This window comes from Panthera uncia, assembly GCF_023721935.1.
Source record: "Panthera uncia isolate 11264 chromosome B3 unlocalized genomic scaffold, Puncia_PCG_1.0 HiC_scaffold_1, whole genome shotgun sequence".
NCBI classification, from domain to species: Eukaryota; Metazoa; Chordata; class Mammalia; order Carnivora; family Felidae; genus Panthera; species Panthera uncia.
In genome coordinates, this window is record NW_026057582.1 from 100,737,295 (window position 1) to 100,752,009 (window position 14,715).

The 14,715-nt window shown below is 44.3% G+C and overlaps 1 protein-coding gene across 2 annotated transcripts in view; it reads right to left on the reverse strand.

The window, feature by feature from the left end:
• The window catches only part of RORA (RAR related orphan receptor A), a 711,367-nt gene that overhangs the window by 309,188 nt on the left and 387,464 nt on the right, over positions 1-14,715 (reverse strand). The gene's annotated exons all lie outside the window — the stretch shown is intronic.

The window sequence follows — 14,715 nt, forward strand, 5'->3', positions numbered from 1 at the left end:
TTAAAGAGATAGTTCTAGAAAGTTTTGTAGAAAAACCAACAGTCTCCTCCCTCCATTTCCCATGCCCCACGGACAACCACTTGCTACTCCTTTAGCTGATTCTTTTAATATTTACACCCATATCTCTAAATAACATGTTTATGTAACTACCTGACTTTTCAGTTCTAGGCTTTATCTATTGACCTTCCGCTACGGAAGATGAGGTTTCTGCTTTCTTTCAAGATCTCCCACCTCCACCACACACGCACATTTCCTGTCCCGCATCCTGCCAACGAGTCCTCTCACAATTTGGTTGGATCGATATTCTGTGCTTCTGTTTTAATGACAACAAAAGAGCTATTCACTGCAAGGTCACGTTGTAGCCCAGGAGTATGCTTCCTTTTTTGTACAATATTATCTTTCTCCTGGAGTTAGTTACAAACTGTTTTTGCTCACTTAATTTTCTATCTACTGATCATGTATTTAACCTCAAACTCTCCCTTAGTTGCATGTTTCAATATATCGAAACCTATCAGATATTCTGCCAATTTCACCTTCTTGAAGCAATTTCCTTAGAAGCCTTCTGACCAGCTCCAATATGGACTTGTTCTTCTCTGGGCTGCTGTACAGCTGTTGTCTTGTGATTGCTCTTTCTCATGATCCTGGGGACTCTCTTCACTATTTTGTTGGCTTCCTTGTTCTTACAGCCTGTGTCTTTCTTGGTTTTTGTCCTCGTTTTGATGGAGCTTCTTTTTCAGTAGTCTCTTGAGAAAGGATGTGTGTGAGGTAATATTTTGGAAACCTCAAATACCTGAAAATATTTTTATTCTCTAACCTCATGTGTAATTGGTGGTTTGGTTAGACAGAGAATTCTACACTGGAAGTCATCTACCCTCAGACATGAAAACCTTGTTCCATCACCTTCTAGTTCCCATTGTTGTTGGTCTGAAGCTTAACATCCATCCGATTCTTCATCTTTAGTATGAAACCTGTTGTTTCTCTTTGAACATCAAGGATCTTCTCGTCTTTGGTGTTTTGCAATTTCATAAAGATCCTCTCTTAGTATGGATCTAATTTCATTCATTGTACTAGGCATTTGATAGATTCAATGGGAGACTCATGTCTTTCACCTTCCAATTTTCCTGAATCATCTCTTGAATTATTTCATCCTTTCCATCCTCCTCATTCTCCTTTCTCTGTCTTATTTTTCATTTCTACATTTAGATTTTGTTATAGCTCATTCTTGACCTAAAAAAAGGAACATTTTCGGTGTTCCTTTTTTTTTTAGAGGATTCCATTCTTTTCATGGATGTCATATCTCCATTTATCTTTCTGTATTTATTAAAGACAGAGATATTTCCCTCTCTGCCGATTTTCTTTTCTCCCTCTATAGTTTCTGTTTCCTCTAATTTGCTACTTAAGAAAATCTCTTTCATATTAGATGCTTTCCTCAGATGTCTGGTAATTCTTGGTTATCTGCTCCTAGGTAAGAATGGGGCGCTGAGAGGCTGAGTATGATTTTTGGGTGCAAGAAAGGAGTTCAATTGCTATTAGAATCATTGATTTGGCGATTTCCTTGGGGAACCCCAACATGAGTTATTTTTTGTTTTTAGTATTTTATTCCTCTTAGTCTGGTCAGGTATTGTAGTGAAGATTCCATCTCCTGCTAAGAGGTGTACATCTGGCTGCCACTGTGTGGGAGCCAAGCTGGAGGAAGAAAGCAGGGAGTCTTCAATGAAATATGAGAATGTATCCTTAACCCCACTGTTTGCACATGGTGTCCCAAGCAGAAGGACCATGAGTTTACAGTATCCAAAGAATAATTCCAGTCAGAAGAGGGGTGGAACAGTTTTCCGGAGGGAACTTGGGAACAAATTGCTACTCGAATAGATTTTTATTCAATATTATTGTTAGCCCACCTTGTACCTGACCTGTACCTAACTTTCAGAGGTAACTGGTACCATCAATTCTTGATGGGTTCTGGGATGTTCTCGGTTTTCTCCATTACTAGCTCTGGATTTAGCTTTCTCATCTGGTAAGTGTGCCACTTCTATTCCACTGGCTTCCTAGCTTCCAAATGTCACTGCTGAGGCGTTCTCATACGCAGCCTGTGGGTCATCCTTTAAAAATACCTGTTACAAGTTATTGCGGTAGATTTTGAGGAGAGAACAGAATTAACTATGTGTGTTTAATCTGCTATCTCTGACCATTTTGTCTAAACTCCTTCGTTCCATTTTCAACATAGTAAAAGAGTCAAATATACTTTGGACTGACAATATAATAACACTGTCTGAAAAGAAATCTTAATCCTCTGGAAAACTGACAGTTTATTTATGTCTTTTATTACTGCCTAGATCTCAATTCTCATTTCTGCCCACTTACATATCTGTAGCCTGGTTCTGCCCAATGCACTTGTAGTCTGAGCCTTTTAAATATCTATTTGACCATCAATCCATGGTGGGCAATGTGCAAAGCCAGCCAAGAGCCAAACTATGTCAAGTTCATTTACTGCCTCTTGGGCAGCTAATAATTTTCCACCTCAGGTTATTTATGAAAGTGGAATCATTTGCATATTCATTATGTTAATACTGAAATGGTTATTCCCCACTTGTCTAAAAACCCCTAAACCCCAAAGTTGAATCGAGTGGTAGCATTCTTTAATCTTGAAGAATTGTACAGATTGTGGAAAAGCATAGTGTGTTGATAAACACGACCTCTAATGTCATACTGCCTACATTTGAATCTCTGCTTCCCCGTTTGATCTTGAGAAAACTGATGAACTTCTCTGTGCCTTGGTTTTCCCATCTGTAAAATAGAGACAACAATAGTACCTACCCTATAAATTCATTGTGAAAATTAAATGAAATAATATATGGGCAAAGTACTTGTTTCAGTGAAGGACACATAGAAAGAGCTCAATAGATGTTAACTAATTCTATGCATTATTATCCCATATTTTGAAGTACTAAGGAGTAAAGTTAATAAATATGCAGTAAGTGTGGCTTGACAAAGAGACAGCCCCTCACCCCTCAGGGATAGAAGAAAAGTAAGAGTGTCATCTGACAGTTAAACTGTAAATTCAGCACCAAGTGGATCTGAACAAAAATCCCCAAAGTCAGGTATAAGGGGGCCTCAGGTCAGAGGGCTCTCAGATGTGATGTGATTCACGGGACGTGCACACTGGATGCATGAATATCACCCAGGGGCATGGTCTGCTATTGTATTAAAAAAGGATATTGCTAGAGTCTGAACTATGGTGATGATACCAAGGCAATTCCACCCATCTGACCAGAAAAGGTTGGGCTCTGTGGTAACAAAAGAGATCCCTACATCTCGGGAGCTTAACAGAAAAAGACTTCCAATTCCACCAAGTCTGATGTGGATCCACAGTCCTCCATTTTGTTTCTGCTATCCACAACACATAATCTCCAAGGTCTCCACAGGAAGGGAAGGGAAAGGGAAACCAAAAAGGCACATCAGTTCTCAAAGGCCTTGCCCTAGAACTTACACCACATCAACAGTCCATTTGTCAGAATTCAATCTCAGGGCCCCAACCTAACTGTGAGGAGCCAGAGAAATGTCATATCCTGGGTGCTTTGAAGAGCAGACAGGGTGGTGAGTACAAAGCCTCACACGGGCCACCCCCCTTTGTGGAGCTGTATCTAGACAGCCAGCTGCTTTCTCCGGCGATCACTTTTCTATCTCTTTACTGAGCACCCTCAGTCATGTATCATGGGCTGCCAGTCTCTCTTTTCCTTATGTCCCATGGAACCCATAAGCAGCCAAGACTTGAAACCTGTGTTCTTAACTCTCCTGGTCTTCGAGGCAGTGAGAGTCTAGGCAGACAATGTGATAGAAGCTCTACCCCTAGTGGTGAGCGGGCTCTGGAATTTGTTGACTGAAACCTGGTCTTAAAATGAGCCCCATTTGGGGCACCTGGGTGGCTAAGTCAGGGAAGCGTCCGACTTCAGCTCAGGTCATGATCTCGTGGTTTGTGAGCGTGAGCCCCACGTTGGGCTCTGGGCTGACAGCTCGGAGCTTAGCCTGCTTCAGATTCCGTGTCTCCCCCTCTCTCTCTGCCCCTCCCCTGCTCACGCTCTGTCTCTCTCGTTCTCTCTCAAAAATAAATAAACATTAAAAAGATTTTTTTTTTAAATGAGACTCGTTCAATTGTATCCTTTGCTCATCTTCCCATCGATGCTGCCTTGTGGCTGAACTTTTCTAATTGGTGACAGGTGAGGGGACAGAAAGAAAAGAAATTATTCTAGAATATTATATCTTTATTATAATTATTATATTAGACTTAATGATAATATCTTGTATAATATAGCTTACAAACAGTTTTGTCTTTATTGTGTTATTTTATCACTGAAATAATGTGGGAAATAGCAGAGTTATAATTTTACATAGGAGAAGATCAAGGCTCAGAGAAGGGAAGCAACACACCCAAGATCACTCTGAGCTGGTGCTTTAAGTGACCCTTCAGCCTGGGTCTTCCAACCTGTGTCTAACTTTGACTTTTCTCTTGTATGTCTTAGGTAGATATTAGATACTCAAGGCTGCTCAGCCTTGTGTAATGGGGGGAAAACGAGGTCTCCTAACTTAAGTAATTTATAATCTACCTGGATAAAGAGGCCTATTACATTTTATAAAACAATCTATGAAAATCAGGAGAGAATATGTAATTAGGGACTGCTTTTGCACAGAGGGCTTTCTCTTGGTTTTCAGTCCAATAATCTCATTTTTCTAATGCCGGCTGACATGCCACCCCCTCCCTCAAAGTCTTCTCCAACTTCCCAGGTAGAATTAGCCAGTCCACTTTCTCCAAGATGCCCTGCCCATGTCTTGTCCATCCTGGAGCACAGATCATGTATTTGTGAAGGCTGTTGGTTTTTTGGTGGTGGTGGTGGTGGGGTGGGTGGGTGGGTGGTGGCTTGTATGACATCTTTTTCTCCTTCAGATAAATCATCAATTTGCTGAGGGTAGGCATCAAGCCTTTCTCTGCTCTCTATCTCCAGGGTCCCGTGTGGTTCCTGACATGAGTTAAAGGATCATGGGATGAAGATATAAATGATCTGGAAGAGAGGACACAGCTTGCTGAGATGCCCAATACAGTCCCACAGGTGTCTTTCCCAAGCTCAAATCCTGGAAATTTGGAGGCAGGAGAGCAGAGCTGAAGAAAGTGGGCAGGCAGAGAAGTTGAAAACGGCTGCACCAACATATGCTTCAGAATTTCTGGAGTTTGTACTCCTGCCACCAGACCACGAAGCCCCTGGCAACCATGACCTCTGTTCTTCCATTCCCCCTTCCCATGCAACGTGGCTTTGTTTGCCCTATCTGATGGGCGCTGTGATTCTCCTCCAAAAGTCGGCCTTTGGCATGGCAATGAGTCAGCCTTTCTGTAGGTACCAAGGCCCATGACAATCTGGAGGAGCAGAGGGCACAGATACCAGAACTGATTCTGAGCACTTCTCCCCCTCTCCTTGAAGGTCTGTCCCAACCCTGAAGGTGAATTCTTTGCTTAGGCACTGGGAAAATCTGAATCTATGCTCATAAGCAGATGCATGAAGCAGAAGGGGCTGATAAACCGTAAAAATCCCCAGTTTCTCTTCCCACGGTTTGACCTTAAGGAAGCCAACCAACCCAACAGCGTGTCAGTTTACTTCTCTATAAATGAGTCTAATGATACTTCGCCTAACTCAGGGAGGAGTGGAGAGGCTTAATTAACCAATGCTCATTTCTCTCAGCCCTTTGGACGTGCTCCATGGGCACAAAATTATGTTATTACTTGGAATAATAATAATAGTTTCCCCTAATAATTCTGTGTTATTATTACATTTAAGGAACTGTATTAGAGGCCTTCTGGATCTAGTTTAATACCTATAAATGTCTCTCCCTGGCAAAACAAGGGAGCATTGCCTGGTGATTATGGTTTGTCTTACATTTCAAAACTAGGCGGTTTAAATCCTCAGCAGAGTCCTTAACACAGCGCCTGGCCAAGGGGGAGCTCTTTTGATCTCAATTCACTGGACCACTGAAAGCACTTAGCTTCAGCAAGACGGCTTGTTTTCAAAGCTGAGGACTTGGCAATTCTAAGGGCCCAAACTACCACTGTGAAAAGATAGGCACACAGCCAAGATACGGAGGCACAGCTCCCCATCCTGCAGCCAGAGCAAGGTGCCTGTATCACAAACCTGATCACGACCACCCCCTATTATTTCCACTGGTTTCCTCTGGCTCTTAAACTCTGAAGTCCTCCCCAAGGGACCCTGGCCACCTCTCCACCTCATCTTTACAAACTCTCCCTTGCACCTCCTGTTCCTCCCTCTTGATCTCTTTTATTTCTGCAAACACACCAGGCTCTCTCACTCTCTCTCTGTCTCTCTTGGGTCTCTATTCGTGCTGTTCACAGCCTTTGCAGAGGCTCTCTTTCTTTTCTTTGCCTTCAGCTTTCAGGTATTCTGAAAAGATGCTACCTCCTTCCTAAGTCCTCCTCAGGTGTCACAACATCCTCTGTTGCTTGGGCCAAAGCCCCCGGCACAGGAAATTATACTTGTGTCTTGCCTTCCAGGTTTGTCCACGAAAGGCCGTGGGAGCATGCAGCGTGTCAGTCCTATGCACTAGGTCTGCACACAGCAGGTGCTTAATCAGTACGTGTTGCATGTATGAAAGAACGCAGTCTCTCACTTTTTCTCTTATATTCTGTTTTCTTATATTCTATGTCCCACCCTAACCTTAATCCTTTCCTAACCCGCCACCCACCCCCCCCCCACCATCACCACTTCCATATCACTCCTGGGCAAGTAAAATTGATAAAGAAAGAAGGAAAGAAAGGAGGAGATTCCTGAAAGGAGAGAAATAGTGCCGGAGGGAAGGATTAGGAACAAAGCAAAGCGAGAAAAGAAGGAGGAATATTTGGGAGGGGAGGTCCTGAAATAAAAGTAGGGAATAGGTGCAAGGATTCTAATAGGTTAAGATTACATTAAAATCATCCTTAAATTTTCTTTTCCAGGAATTTTCCACATAAGTGAAGTGGGGAGGGCGGGAGGAAATGTTGGGATTCTTTATATACTTTATCTCCCTTATTGCTGATGCTTACCCTTGAGACAGTAACGAGAGCCACATGTGACAGCAGAAGGCACAGAAGCTAAGAGAGGTGGAGTACCTTGCTCAAGGTCACATAGCTAACAAATTGCAAAGTCTAACAATCAGCCCAACTATGTCTGAATCCCACCTTGACCATTTGGAAGAGCAAAGTGTCCATTCTACTGATGGGGGTGTTATTTGTGACGCTGGGGTCCTTAAGGGCCCATTCTCTTCAGGATGCCGAAGAGAAAGGGGGTAACTAATAACTAAGAAAAAACAAGGAACTTAGCACCCAATTGGGCATTGACTGCTGTATTCTGAAGAGTGGTTTCTTACTTTTGCAGGGAAAAAAAAAAGATTCCTATTTTCTTTCATCAGAAGGAATATGAATTGATTTGCCTTGGCTCTCGGTTGGTCTTTCCCGGTATTACATACGTATCTTGACGTCCTTCTTTGTAAAAAAGCCCAACGAGCAAGTTGTTAATTCTTCATCCCAGCAATACTTCCCTGCACTGTGTGGGCCTGGCAGACAGAACTGTGCTCATGGACTTCTGCAAAACCAGCACAACAAAGCCCAACAGACACGCAGAAGAATAAACTGTACACCATCCTTTGCCTCTCTTAAAGGCTCTGTGACACCAATTAACAGATTCCAGCAGTCCAGATGCGTGCTGACATCTAAATAACTTGGTCTCACTCTCTGCTTTTCTACATCTAAATTCCCCCCTCCCTTTGGGGAATGAGATTAAAAACAAGAGTCCTAAGCAGAGCAAGCAACTGGCTTGTCTTTGATTTATGCTATTACTGGAACTGCGGTCCTTGAAAGAAATTCCATCACAACCATAATGAGGAGGAAGATTCAGTTAACTAATAAATCCTTCAGGAGTGTGCTCTGATGCTGTTGAACTTTTCATTAAACAATGATGTACAAGAAGGGAAGAAAAATTTTTAAACAGCATGATACAGACACACATCTGCTATGGAACCGGTCAAGGCCCGGAACTATCATGGGGAAGACAACCAAGTTTACAATCAATAATAGCACATTTCTCTTGAAAATGCCAGGTAACGTAGCCTTTCTTCATTCCTGGGCCTATCTTCGTAAAGGGAAGGGAGAGAACCAAAACCTATCTGTGATTCAATCAGAAAATGCAAATGAGGTCAAGTTTCTTACAGGCTTGTGAGATTTCCCTAGAGAAATTTCCACGGGGTCTAGGCTGCTGCCGGAGCCCTTCGGAGGCTGGGGCCAGTCTGTGGAGTGAAAGTAAGGCGCTGATAGTTTCCTCCTCCTTCCCTTGGACCTCTGGCTACCTGGGCACTTGAATTCCAGGAAGGGACTTCCAAGAGCTTTGGGAATAACACCCTGGGACTGAGACCAAAGCTAGACACACACATGAAATGGCTGCTTTTTTGTGGGTGGAGCTCATGGCCTATCTCAGAGTGAGGACCCTGGGTCCCAAATGAGACAGCAGGGAAGCTCCTTGGGCAAACCCTCATAAGAAGGGACCCTACAGGTCCCAGGTCTGCTTCTGGGACTGATGGCTCCACCCCTGTGAATGCCTCAGGGCAACCTGGAAGAAAGTCTCTGCCACACAACCCTCTCCTCCCTAACAGCCTAAACTAAAACTCTGTGTGTGTGTGTGTGTGTGTGTGTGTGTGCGCGCGCGCATGCGCGCGCATAAGCATTTCACCCAGCCAGGTCCTCCCCTGGCCACAGAAGCCTGAAGCCAGTCTGCTACCCTGTGACTGGGAAACCAGCAGTTGGGGACAAGTTGACAAGTGAGGCTGCCAAATGAAGACGCTCCTCGTTGCCTCCCAGCAACCTGAGGGTGGTTCAGGGAATTTATAGGGTTTCTCCTTGCTCAGCACAGGTCCTAGCACGTGTTTTCAAAGTAGTTTTTTTTTTCTTTCTTTCTTCTTCTTCTTCCCAGAGATGGGTAAACACTGCTGATCAAACCGATATGGCAGTTCCCTTAAGTTGAAAAAGAGTAGACAGTATCAGGAGCTAGCTTTCAAGGGTTGAGACGAGGAGGGAAGACAGAGTCCTGGCTCTCGGCATGCTGGAGGTCTCACGCAAAGCAAGCCCCGGATCAAACATTTCACGCGTGGCGCAGGGCTGGTGGGAACCAGGCCTGCACGGCGTCAAGGGGGGTTAAGATTTGAGGTCAAAAAGGTGCATTCTCAGTCCTGTTTAACTTCTAAAAGTTATTTGTAAGCTCAATGTTGTCCTTTTGGCTGGTAGCTTTCACACTGAGGAGGAGGACAGGGGGTGCAGGGGAGGGAGCAGGTGCCCAGGTCTTACAGGAAACCTGGAGGAAAACAACACAGGTTTCCCCTAAGTTGTGAAAACTGCAACTCGGGAGGTCCCGATGTATGCGTCAGTCCGCCTGGTCTGCGAGTTTCAGCGCTGCGCTCCCCTCTACCGTGAGTCTCTCCAGGTACAGCCAGTCCCGGGCGACAGACACAAGAACCATTAGGGAAGCTTGTTAAAATGCAGATTGCCAGGCCGTGCCCTGAAAGGTGCTGGGTGTGCTAGAAGGTCCCCACACCCCACCCCAGCCCACACCCTCTCTGCTACTCTACAATCCCAGACTCTTTGGAAAGGAGCATCACCGGGCACCGCAGCTACCCCACTGCCAGAGCACACCTCCCCTCTGCCAGGCTATTCCTGAGTCCTCCCTGCAGGGCCTAGGGTCTTGGCCAAGACTGGCTCTTCACACCAGCCCTAAAAGCAAACCCAGGAGCAGGGTCAGTGGCTGATAAAGAGATTCATCTTCCACTGAAGATGTCTTCAGGGCTTCCAGGTTCTCTGATCATCACTCATGGTGCGTGCTTCGCTTCCGGCCAGCTCCTCCTTGCTGTGGCTCCTTTCCGTCTCCCTGTTCCATACTGTGTGCCCATCCCTTTCGGGCTCACTCTTGCCTGGCGCCTCTGATCAGCATGGTACTCTCCACCTCCTTAGCCATTTGGATCAGAGGCTCCTGAACTCTGTGTTTCAAGCTCGGTCCACTCCATGAGCTGCCCATGTCCTAGTGCTGGTGGTTTTCCCCTAGAAAATGGGGCTCATGTTAAAAAGGTTCCCCATCCCCCGCTCCTGAAACAATTACTTCCTCCTCTGCATTCCCCAAAGGCGTGGGACACAATTCTCCTATGGTTCACATCATATCCTAAATATGTTTGCCCATCTCTCTTTGCTGCCTAAGCTGTAAGCTCTATGATGCCTAGGAGGACGTCTTATTCATCCTTGCATCCCTAGCAACTGGCGTGGGGCCTCATGATGCTGATAACAAAACATTCACCGAGGGCTTACTATTTGGCAGGCACTGTTCCAGGTACTTTTAGGCAATATGCCACTTTACCCTTGCAACGACTCTACGTGAGCAATGTTGTTATTAATCTCATTTAAATAAATGAGACTAGTGAGGCCAAAGAATTCAGGTGACTTGACAAAAGTCATATAATCGCTAATAAGTTTAGGATTGGAATCCAAGCAATCTGACTCCCAAGTCCCAAATAAGAGCTCACTCAAAATTTGCTGAATAAATGAAGGCAATATGAGTAAGGGGTGAATTAGAAATATCCAAGAAGCATTGCATTTTGAATTTAGTCCAAATCCTGATTTCACTGCTGGAGAAACCAAGGGTCGGAGCGGTGAAACAAACTGTTTGAGGTAAAACAGTATGGTGGTTAGGGGCTCCCACTGTGGAAGAGATGGCTGGGTCAGAATACAGCTCTGTCACCTGCTAAATCTGTGAATGTGGGCTAGCCCCTTGGCCCCTTTTTTCCTCAGTTTCTTCATCTATAAAATGGGGATGATAATACAATGTATCTCACTGTTTTGTTGTAAGGATGCAATGAGACAATGCAGATTTCTCAAAACAGTGCCTGATATATGTAAATGCTCTTTGAATGTCAGCTACTGTCACTGTTGGTAGAATCATAGTACCTGGGGCTGACAACAGTCTTAGAAGTCACGAGTCCAGCTCTGATTTTACCGAGGAGGAAAGTGGGGTTCAGTTTCATATATACTTTCACAACTAGAATTTGATCATTTAGGTTTTTTTTTTTTAAAGTTTATTTATTTACCTTGAGAGAGACAGAGACAACACAAGTGAGGGAGGGGCTGAGAGAGAGGGAGAGAGAGAGAATCCCAAGCAGGCTCCACACTGCCAGCACAGAGGCTGACGTGGGGCTCGAACCCACAAAGCTGTGAGATCATGACCTGAGCCGAAACCCAGAATTGGACGCTCAACTGACTGAGCCACCCAAGCGCTCCAGAACTTGATCATTTCAAAGAGGCACGATGATCTCCTAGTTCAATGCTCTCATTTTGTAAATGAAGGACCGATAGCCCAAGGAGGTGGATGACATACCAAAATCTCTACCTCATCAGAGCCCGGTTGGGAGTAAGCCTGGGTCCCCCGACTCCAGCTGCACCACCATCAACCCATTAGCCAGCCCATTCCCCACCATCCTCCTGCTCCAGGCTTCTCAGCTCAGGAACAGAAAGTCCAACTGGCCATGACTTGAGTTTATTAGAAACACTCCATGCTGGAGCTCAAATTCACAGCAAGTGAGCCCATAAAGATCCGGTTCTTTCATATGACAGGTGGGTAGAATTACAGCATCACATTGCAACCGGGCATGTGTGAGGTCCACACTGGAAGACGGCAGAATTCCTTACCACTAGGCTGACTGGTGGGTGAGTGAGTCAGCATTTGTGTTGCAAACCACCCGAGGATGTATACACTAGCCAGTGCTCAGCAACCAACACCCACCCTCTCTGGTGCCATCTAGCATCAGTGTTCTTTATCCCCCATGTGCATTAGGTACCTCTGAAAATGCTGATGCCCAGGCACCAGCCCAGACCAACTATAACAGAATCTCTTGGGATGGGGTCAGGTATTCGTATTTTTTAAAGGCCTGCAAGTGATTCAAATGTATGATGAGCTAACCATAAGGCAAGTGAAATGTCCTCCACTCAAAATAACCAGGGCAGTGGTTCTTTGAGCGTACTCCCCAAACCAGCAGCTCCTGGGAACTGGTCAGAAATCCAAATTCTATATTAGGTATGCTCTATTGTTTTTTCTGACAGCACTCTATCATTACTTTCCATCAATATTTAGCAAGATGTGAACTTATACATTCATATAGTGTCCTTTGCCTATGCCCCCACTACCCCAGAGGGTAGGCTTCATGAATAGAGAGTCTAAACAGGTCTGTTGTGTCACTCAGAGCACTTGGCACACAGGGGAGACTTAATAAATAATCGATCAAATTGGGGCACCTGAGTGGCTCAGTCGGTTAAGCATCTGACTTCAGCTCAAGTCATGATCTTACAGTTGGTGAGTTTGACCCCATATCAGGCTCTGCACTGACACAGAGTGTGGAGCTGTCTTCAGATTCTGTGTCTCCATCACTCTGCTCCTCCCCCACTTGTACTCCCTCTCTCTCTCTCTCTCTCTCTCTCTCAAAAATACATAAACATTAAAAAAATAAAAAAAAAACCAGATCAAATGAATGAATGAGTGTATGTGTAGGTATGTGTAGGCAGGACATATATATTATTGCATTTTTCATTTTTCAGAATTCACTGCCAGAGTCCTCTAGAGACAGAACACAAACATACGTAATACATACTTTACCTCCCCTCGAAATAAGAAAGTTAAATTCAGCTCAGTGTAACAGGTAAGCACACAACTACCAGGAAAAGGAAAAGACGAAAAAATAATAAACAATGGCTATGGACAAGAAAAAAAATCCATGTAGTAACTTTTGCTAAAAGCATAGCTTTGCCTAAAACACAACACCTTCTTTAGGTCGGATCCCTAAATATTTATTCAATGTAGCTAGGCGTGGCTAGTATATTAATAAGCCCTTTGTGAGCAACAATGAAGTTTAGGACATAGTTCATAGCCGTTACGTTGTTGTGAAGACAGAGCTTCTGGTATGGAATTATAAGAAGGATAACATAAGTCACTAAGTGGTGAAGCATTATTTCCAGTATGCAGGTCTGGTGAATGCTTACATACACGTGCCCTGGTCAGATCAGCAGCCCTCATTTAGGTTCACGGGAGATTCAAGGAAGAGATCCAGAGGGAGAAGGCGTGACATGATGGGATAATGGGGGGGGGGGGGGGGGCTTTGTAGAAGAGGAAGAGGTCTGATACTTGGAAACATTTTTGACTCAGTTAGGCTTTTGGAAATTAATAGAGTCAACATTTCTCCCTAGCTTTGTGTAGAGAACAGGCCTGATCTATGAAGTTAAGACAAACTTTGTTCTTGGATGTGATCTGGAGTTCACATGAAGAGAAACAATGCGAGTTTTAAATATAGTTTTGCTGACAGAAACCTACTATCTCTTTTCATAGACATCTTCCCTTGTAAACAGAATTCTAAAATGCCAGAAACTGGGATGTTACATTTAATCGTAGTATCCATGTTTCAAAACTTAGTGTACTAGTGGCCATACCCCGTAGTGATTAAACCAGACTGGGTGGATTCAAATCTAAGCTTCTGTCATTTAATAGCTGTGGGACCTTGGACAAATGAAACAGCCTCCCTTGCCTCAGTTTCTCCATCTGTAACATGAGGCCAATAATGATCCTCTGTAGTGTGATTGTTGCTCTGAAGATGAGGTGAACTAATGTACGTGAAGTTTCAGAACAGCACCTGACACATAAGAAATGCTACAAAAGAGTGAGCCATCATCCTTTAGAAACCTCATCCAATCTCAAACCCATGCAATCCCTTGTTAAGATCTATTTGCTTATCCAAAAGACCATCCAGAATGAACTGCGACTCTGCTAAGAGACAGGACAGCAGCTGGCAAAGGACAAAATAATCTGATGCTTAGGAAGAAGATCACAGAGGTGACTTCAAAGGCGGAATATAAAACATCATAAATAAAGAGAGTCCAAACAGGGTAAAGTAGGACTGTGTAGCCAGAATTTCTGGAGTTGTCTAGTGCTGCTATCTCAGGATTAACTCAGGTGATTAGAGCCTTGTTGTAAGGAAGGAAGGGTTACAGAGTTAATCCTAATTGGAATCAGTTGACTTCCCTCCTGTGCCATGGTAACGGGGATATTTGGCAGCCTTCCAAATTTCTGTGCCACTCTTAACAAGCAGAACTGGAAGAAAGCATAGTGGGGATACTTGCCACGATGCGTCACTGCTTCTAGCACACGCTTAGGTACATCTGTATCTTCACCATACAAACGCACAGAAGGCATTAATGCAATTATTGTATAGAAAAGTCAGGTTTGATAGAGTGGTAAAAATGATGTAGCTCTTCTGTAGAAGTCACTGTGACATTAATAACTATGTTCACTATTCATTAGAGACCAGAATTTGAACTATGGCAAACCTATCTCAGAGTCTCAATCAGGAGGCTTGTTTGAATCACTGAAGTTCCACAGGGGGGTTGATTCAAGGTGGCCTCATTTATAAGTCTCAAGGCTAAGTAATGGAGGCAACATGGTGAAATCCGAGCACAATACACAGTCAGCTCCTAGTAGGCCCGCTTCCCCCTCATACATCCTATTCTTGAAGCGGTGTGCTGCTGCTCTCCCTCGAGTGCAAAGCACAGGCAGAGAGAAAGAGCAGACACTGCACAGCAGGGACTTGACTTTTCCAGATTTTTCTCACCTA